At 45.1% G+C, this 8,859-nt stretch overlaps 1 pseudogene; it reads left to right on the top strand.

The window, feature by feature from the left end:
• The first annotated feature begins 3,529 nt into the window (after nucleotides 1-3,529).
• LOC132319436 (olfactory receptor 6C74-like) lies at nucleotides 3,530-5,031 on the top strand (annotated as a pseudogene).
• Nucleotides 5,032-8,859: the final 3,828 nt, after the last annotated feature.

The raw sequence follows: 8,859 nt of genomic DNA on the forward strand, positions 1-8,859 counted from the left end.
AGAAGCTGGGCAAGTATCTCTTAAAGTAATTGCAAAATGGAAGCAATGTTAATGGCACTAAATAAAGCATTTCCTTTTTCTCCTTTTAGGCACTCAGTGTTGAACCTTTTAGTAATATATACTGTACTTGGGAAGGCAGGTTATACATGCATATAACCAGCCTACATGCAAAAGATCTTTTTGCTGAATACAGGTTAATTTAAGAAAAAGCTGCATACTTGAAATGTTAGAAAATAACATGTGACTTTGTCACTTACAAGACAGGTCGCTGAGACTCGTGCATAAGAAAACCTCCAAAGAAGAGAATCATAGAATCACAGAATCACAGAATCACTAAGGTTGGAAAAGACCTGTAAGATCATCAGGTCCAACCATTAAAAAAAAAAAAAAAAAAAGCACACAAAAAAACCCCACCACACACCCACCCACAAATAGAAAAACCAAAACCACCCACAAACCAAAACAACCCACCCACACCACACAGCACCATGCCCATCAAGCCACATCCCACAATGCCACATCCACACGCTCCTTGAATACCTCCAGGGAGGGTGACTACACCACCTCCCTGGGCAGCCTGCTCCAATGTTTCACTACTCTCTCAGTAAAGAACTTTTTCCTAATATCCAGCCTGAACCTCCCCTGGCGCAACTTGAGGCCATTTCCTCTAGTCCTGTCACTAGTCACTTGGGAGAAGAGACCAACACCCAAACTCTGCAACCCCCTTTCAGGTAGTTGTAGAGAGCGATGAGGTCTCCCCTGAGCCTCCTCTTCTCCAGACTGAACAACCCCAGCTCCCTCAGCCGCTCCTCATAAGACTTGTGCTCCAGACCCCTTACCAGCTTCGTCGCCCTTCTCTGGACACGCTCCAGCACCTCAGTGTCCTTCTTGTAGTGAGGGGCCCAAAACTGAACACAGTATTCGAGGTGCGGCCTCACCAGCACTGAGTACAGGGGCATGATCACCTCCCTAGTCCTGCTGGCCACACTATTTCTGATACAGGCCAGGATGCCGTTGGCCTTCTTGGCCACGTGGGCACACTGCTGGCTCATCTTCAGCCGGCTGTCAATCAACACCCCCAGGTCCTTTTCTGCAGGGGAGCTTTCCAGCCACTCGTCCCCAAGCCTGTAGCGTTGTCTGGGGTTGTTGTGGCCGAAGTGTAGAACACGGCACTTGGCCTTGTTGAACCTCATACAATTGGCCTGGGCCCATCGATCCAGCCTGTCCAGATCCCTCTGCAGAGCCTTCCTACCCTCAAGCAGATCGACACTCCCACCCAACTTGGTGTCATCTGCAAACTTGCTGAGGGTGCACTCTATCCCCTCATCCAGGTCATCGATAAATATATTAAACAAGAAAGAAAGAGAAGGCACCTCAGGAGGAGGAGGAGCGTTCTTTGGCTAAAAGGCAATTTCAAGGGATTAGGTGACAGAACAATAACCAGCTGATATGATCTGAAAGATGTTTCTAAGGGTTTGTAAAACGAAAGGTCTTCCTCCCAGGAATATTTCATTTTCTCACTTAGCATGGTGAGTATTTCTCTCTTTCTTTATAACAGTATCATAACAAAGACGATCTGAAGCATGACATATGATCCAACTCCCTGAAGGGGATGAAAACATGTCTATTAGGACAATGTGTATTGTCTTCTGCCCAAAAAAAGTTTTTCTAGCCCTTGTAAACTTCTCTAAATGTGCTGTGCAATTAATTCATCAGAAGTAGTCACTTTATCAATTTAAATGTTCCATATTATTATCACTCCTCCTACTATTGTTATTATCTCTGCTATAACTCAAAATTTGTTGATAGATTAAGTCAGGATTCTTGTTAACCTTTAGTAGTAATTTTTACTCCTTTCATTGTAATAGGCATGAATTGAAGTATTGTAATTAAAATCATTGCACAAGAGTCCAGGGAGCATTCCTATCTATATCTACAAGTTAGACACCCAAGTCTGAGGAAGTACTTTAGGCTCAGTGTATTGTGAGTGGAGAGAGCAAGAGAGGTCCAGAAGGCCATTTTCAGACTTACCTTCATAACCTGCTTAAGATGAAGATGAGCTATCCCTGCTAATGCTTATTGTTATCAACTAATTAGAAAAACCTGCTGTGACTAACGCAAAACTTGCACATGTTTTAGGCACCTCATTTAGGGCATTTGGCAGCATTAAATGCTTGACTTGGTTGTGTACGTACAGGTGTCTAGTTCCTTTTGAAATGTCTCAGGGTTACCTGACCAGCCTCCCATTGTGTCCCCTAGGGGCAATGGTCCTCCAGTGTCTGCCACTCCTCTGTAGATGTCTCATTAATCTAGGAATTCAAGTGGGTCCTTCTGACAAGGTTTAAAAGACAGTAGAATAACTCAGGGGCATTTTGCATGCCTTATGATCTCCCATCTCATTTCCAGGTTGCAGAATCCTATAAATACATGTCCAATCTGCCCGCACTGTATCGATGTCCTGAATACTCAGTGGTGCCTAAGATGTTATTAGACTTCTATGTTTAAGCATCCCAATTGTCTAAGTGTAAGTTACTCACCACAGGTTGGATTTTTTTCTCACTTAAACGGAAATCTACATCTCTGTCTTTTTTTGGTTATAGGCAATCCAGGAAACCAATTCTTCTCATGTAATTAAGGTATCTACTTTAGCAAGAGATGAAGCATGTCCTACAAATGCCTTTTATATCCATTGTTCAAAAAAGGTTTCTAGATGATTTGGTCATGTAGCTCTCTACAAGGAAAGATGCTTGAAGGTGGATGAGCAGACTCTTACCTTCTGTTTCTTTCTGGAGATAGACTCCTCTGTTCTTTGAATCACTCCTCAGCAAATCCAGGGGCTAATCATCATTTCATCAGGGGACAAATTCCTCTCTGAAAGTACTAGATACTAGTAGTATGGTTGCCGACTTAGATTTAGCACCTTATTTTTAGCACCTTGTGTAAGATGAAGTTAACTAAGAATCTGACAGCAAGGGCAAGGAGTATTGTTGGGAGGTTTAGTTAAACCTTGGTAGTGGAGGTATTCATAAAGGCTGCGGTCAATCAAGTGATGCTCCTTTTCAGAGCTCCCCTTGGGTATGCCTATGCTTAAATGTTATATCAGGGTCACCCACCATAAAGGTCCAGTTCTTTAACTGCCCACTGCCCCCCACATGTCCCATTTTATTTTAACTGTCTCTTTAGGCTGTGAAGATCAGACACAGAAGGAGAGGGAAGGATCACTGCTTCATACTCAAGAGCTTCTTCTACAGTGTGGATTCATTTGCCTTTACATGCTGGGCATTGAATTTAAGTATTACTCAGAAAGGCAGTGTAGACTTCATCTTAGAAACCAGTGCGCAAGGGTAGCAGGCAATTCAGAGTGGAGACCTTATTGAGCCATGATGAATCCTCTTCTTTGGAAGAACATCCAGTTGTTAGTGGAACACTGGCTGATTTCAGGAACAAGGTTTTGAAGACTCTTGCCCATTACTTTTTGTTTTATAAACAAAAAATAAAATATTTTTATCTGTTTAAAGCTAAGCTACAGATGGAGAATCAAACAACAGTGATGGAGTTCATCGTTTTAGGTGTTGCTGATGATGATCAACTCCAGTATGTGCCCTTTACCATCCTACTAGTCACCTACACCTTGACTTTAACAGGTAACATTCTCATCATCACCATTGTTGTCCCTAAATCAGGGTTCTTCACCCGGTGTGCAAAATGCCAATCAACACACTGAGTTGAGATATTTGTCTTTATTGCCAGTCTGCAGAGTGGGGTGCCGGGCATTTAACATCAGCCAGCACACCTCTCGGAAGCACACAGGGTCTTTTATACAAAACAATAGCAGAGAATCACATTGCAATAACTGATTGGTCACTCATACTAAAGTCCATCTGTGCATGTCTTAATTTTAGTGTAACTCATTCTGCTAAGGTGGACTTATATTTGCATATGAAATCTCCTCCTAGGGGCATAATTTTTAGTATTGAAATCACCTGAGGTTAGCTTAGGATACAAGTCTTGATTAAATTCCAGAGTACTTCTCTAGAATGAATCGTATGTCACTACACACCATTACACACACTAAATAGGTTATTGTCTACGTGAAGGTTCTTGTACAGTACCATTGTCTTGACCAGGATGCGTATCTTAGTTACCAGCGTGAGTCTCCATCTCTGTCCTCAAGGACACCTGAATTCCGTTGCTATAATCTAATTCCATATACAGCACCATCACCCTGAGAAACCATCACCTTCAGATTCCCATGTACTTCTTCCTCAGGAATTTCTCCATCTTAGAGGTTGGCTTTGCCACCGCTGTCATCCCAAAGCATTGGCCAATCTGGCTTTAGGCAAAAAACCAATTTCTTCACGGGATTGTCTCACTCAAACTTTTCTCTACTTCATGCTAGGTACCTCTGAGTTTGTTCTGTTAGCTGTATTGTCCTTTGACAGGTATGTGGCCATCTGCAAACCTCTACACTATGTGGCCATTACGAACTCACAAGTCTGCAGCCTGCTGGTGATTAATGCCTGGATTGGTGGGGCCGTCCTCATTCTTTCTCCTTCAGTGGTAAATGTCCAGATGCCATTCTGTGGTTCAAACATCATTAATCATTTTTTCTGTGAGAGCACACCAATGATTCAGCTCAAATGTGGAAATACCAAGGTTCTAGAGTGCGTGAATTTCATCCCAGTGGTGTTCACCCTACTGGGTAGCCTAGCTATTACGGCTGTATCCTATATCAACATCATTACTGCTGTGGTCAAAATCCCCTCTGTGGCTGGCAGACAGAAAGCCTTTTCCACCTGCGCCTCTCACCTCACTGTGGTGTCTGTCACGTACGGCAGCTGCATCTTCATGTACCTCACACCCACCCAGACCAACAGACTGGACCTCAGCAAGGTGGTATCCATCTTGAACACTGTGGTATCTCCTCTGCTCAATCCATTCATCTATAGCTTGAAGAACACACAGTTTCAGGAGGCCTTAAGGGAGAGTGTCAAATGGAGTATGGTTATTTCTAAACACCAAGAAATTTGAGGTGCTGTTGAATGTGGATGTAATCAAGAACGGGAAAGAAAATAATCTAATAACATATTGTCTCTCCTTAGACATCCATCCTTCCTTCCAACCATCCATCCATCCATGCATCCATCCACATACCTAGTTCTGCACATCCATCCATCCATGCATCCCTCCACTCAGGAACCCACCTACAAAGAGTTGTCAATAATCTTGTAAATTACTGAAACCTGTTCTTTCAGTTCTTTCTCCTTCCTTTTTCTCGCCACAAGCTTTCTGGTTTTCTTTTCTCCATGTGGAATGATTTAGGATAGTGGTGGTTAGTCCACAAATCACTCTCTTACTGGGTAGTCCAAGTCCACATGAAGAACAAAGGGAAGTACAAAGGGCTTTATGCAAACAACATCACTGTGTCATTTAAGGAGCCACTTGTACACACAGAACAGTTCCTTGCTTCAATGGAATGGAATCAGAGGGAATGGAAAGGTATGGGACAGAGGGAAAAATAACGTCATCGGCTACCTGTGAATAAACACCTGAGCCTTCCACCCTCATGAGTCTCAGTGATATGTAATGTGGGATAGATCAGTCTCTGCCATATGCATAAGAGCCTCAGTGGATAGAGTATTGGCTACCCCTATAATCCAGTGAGTGAAGATGGGAAGAAGGAACTAGTGTCCAGTTTGTAACATTCAAAGGCTTTAGTAATTCATGTCATGCTTGCTGGAACCCACCTGTGCTGGTTTTGGCTGGGGTAGAGTTAATTTTCTTCATAGTAGCTAGTATGGGGCTGTGTTTTGGATTTGGGCTGGAAACAATGTTGATAAAGCAGGGATGTTTTAGTTACTGCTGGGCAGGGCTTACACAGAGTCAAGGCCTTTTCTGCTTCTCACACCGCCCCACCAGCGAGTAGGCTGGGGGTGCACAAGAAGTTGGGAGGGGACACAGCTGGGACAGCTGACCCCAACTGACCAAGGGGATATTCCATACCATATGACGTCATGCTCAACATATGAAGCTGGGGGAGGAAGAAGGAAAGGGGGGACATTCGGAGTAATGGCGTTTTTCTTCCCAAGCAACCGTTACACGTGATGGAGCCCTGCTTCCCTGCAGGTAGCTGAACACCTGCCTGCCAATGGGATGTGGTGAATGAATTCCTTGTTTTGCTTTGCTTGCATGCGTGGCTTTTGCTTTACCTATTAAACTGTCTTTATCTCAACCCATGAGCTTTCTCGCTTTTACTTTTCCTATTCTCTCCCCCATCCCACCTGGGGGGAGTGAGTGAGCGGCTGTGTGGTGCTTAGTTGCTGGCTGGGACTAAACCACGACAGTCCTTTTTGGCACCCAATGTGGGGCTCAAAGGGTTCAATATAATGACAGGTTTGATTGGAATGCGCTAGATCGAATTTATAGCTGTTATTGCTGTTTTGCTATTAGTCGGCAGGCTCCTGTGCTTGCCATGGGGTTTGCTTGCCTTACTGTCTATTAGAGTCTACTGCTTGTTAGTGGCTGCCTTTTGCTTTCGCTGCTTGCTGTACTGCCATGCTGCTTATCATCTTACTCTGCTGTGCCTGGGAACATTTTGATAACAGCAATGTGGCCCATGGCCAGGGCATCGCTGCTGTTGCTGTGCTGCTCTACTGGACAGGCTGGAACTCCACTGTGAACTCGAGTCAAAGGGACTGTGACCGGTGGGTGAGTCCCTGTAGGAGCAGGACACCCTGAAGTGTCTGTGGCCATGGATAAGCCCACATCAGGGCAAGTACACCTCGAAGCATCTGTGGCTGTGGATGCGTCCGTGCTGCAGCAGGTACACGTGGAAGCATCAGCGGCTGTGCATGAGGTCATGCTGGAGCACCTCAAAGTGTGAGGCCATGGATAAGCCCACGAGAGAGCAGGTACAACCCTGGAGAGACTGCAGCCATGGGAAAGGCCATGTTGGAGCAGGTTTACTTCTGAAGGGACTGTGGCTGTGGGTAAGGCCACGCTGGAGCAGGTATATCTCTGAAGGCATTGTGACCCATGGATAAGGCCACACTGGAACAGGTGCACCTCAAAGCGACTGTGGCTGTGGATAGCTCTCTGCCACAGCAGGTATACCCCTGAAAAGACTGTGGCGCACAGATAAGGCTCCACTTGGAGCAGGTACAACCCTAAGGGACTGCAGTTTGTGGACAAGTCCAAGCCAGAGCAGGGGCAAGGGGAGGAGTTCATTGCAATGTTAAACCCTATGGTCTGGTCCAAAGGGACCGGGGTGGCAGTTGTAATGGAAACACCTTTAAATTGTTGTAACCCGGGATTTGAGTTGCATGTTATGGGAATTACTATAGCAAGAACCCCTTGTTGCTAGCCAGGCTAAGAGCAAGGGGAGGAGTTCATTGCAATGTTAAACGCTGTGGTCTGGTCCAAAGGGACCGGGGTAGAGATTGTAATGGAAATACCTTTAAATTGTTGTAACCCATGATTGGAGTTGCACCTTATAGGAATTACTATAGCAGGAACCACCTGAACCAATGGAGGACAAGCCTTACAAGAAGCAGTGCAAGTGCAGCAGTGACCCCACCTGAGCTGGCTTTGGTGCCCAGTAACTCCACGCAACACACCACCTCTCCTGTCCTGAGTGACCACCATAACAGATGGAACCCAACGTTATGGACTAAATTAACTCAATGGACATTTTGTGGACATTTATGGACATTTTACAGACATTTCCCAGTGGTGGTCCATAGACTAAGGGAATGGTATATGTGTATTGTATCAAAGGATGGGAAGGGGGGTGGTGGTTAATGAGAATGTATTGGATAGTGTGAGACCTGAGCATGACGTAAATGGTATGGAATAAGGGGTGGAGAATGTGCTGGTTTTGGCTGGGGTAGAGTTAATTTTCTTCATAGTAGCTAGTATGGGGCTGTGTTTTGGATTTGGGCTGGAAACGATGTTGATAAAGCAGGGATGTTTTAGTTACTGCTGGGCAGGGCTTACACAGGGTCAAGGCCTTTTCTGCTTCTCACACCGCCCCACCAGCGAGTAGGCTGGGGGTGCACAAGAAGTTGGGAGGGGACACAGCTGGGACAGCTGACCCCAACTGACCAAGGGGATATTCCATACCATATGACATCATGCTCAACATATGAAGCTGGAGGAGGAAGAAGGAAAGGGGGGACATTCGGAGTAACGGCGTTTGTCTTCCCAAGCAACCGTTACACGTGATGGAGCCCTGCTTCCCTGCAGACAGCTGAACACCTGCCTGCCGATGGGATGTGGTGAATGAATTCCTTGTTTTGCTTTGCTTGCATGCGTGGCTTTTGCTTTACCTATTAAACTGTCTTTATCTCAACCCACAAGCTTTCTCGCTTTTACTTTTCCTATTCTCTCCCCCATCCCACCTGGGGGGAGTGAGTGAGCGGTTGTGTGGTGCTTAGTTGCCGGCTGGGACTAAACCACGACACCATCTTATTTAAGCTTTAGGAAACTGGGACAGGAATAATTAGTGGTTGGATTAAGCACCTGACTTGGACCTAAGTATAGGCATCTAAGAATCGGTGTTAGTATATGTGTACAGATGGCCATCCCTGCCCTACACTAAGAAGACAATGACATGAGTAATTAGAAGGCATTGCAGACAGCAAAGGGTTGTAATGTGTCTATAGCTTGACCTGACTCAGGGCACTGGTAACAAAACAGCAACATGGGAAATGATAGGACACTACTGATAACAAATGGGGAGTACGAGCTTAACAGAACTAATCAACAAGGTAGTAATTACCAGAGCAACCATGTCATAAATATCAAGGAAGTCTTTAAATGTAGAAAGACCTAGGTTAATGAGGAAAGGGTAAACAGGCG

The sequence above is a fragment of the Gavia stellata genome, chromosome 28 (genome assembly GCF_030936135.1).
Source record: "Gavia stellata isolate bGavSte3 chromosome 28, bGavSte3.hap2, whole genome shotgun sequence".
NCBI lineage: Eukaryota > Metazoa > Chordata > Aves > Gaviiformes > Gaviidae > Gavia > Gavia stellata.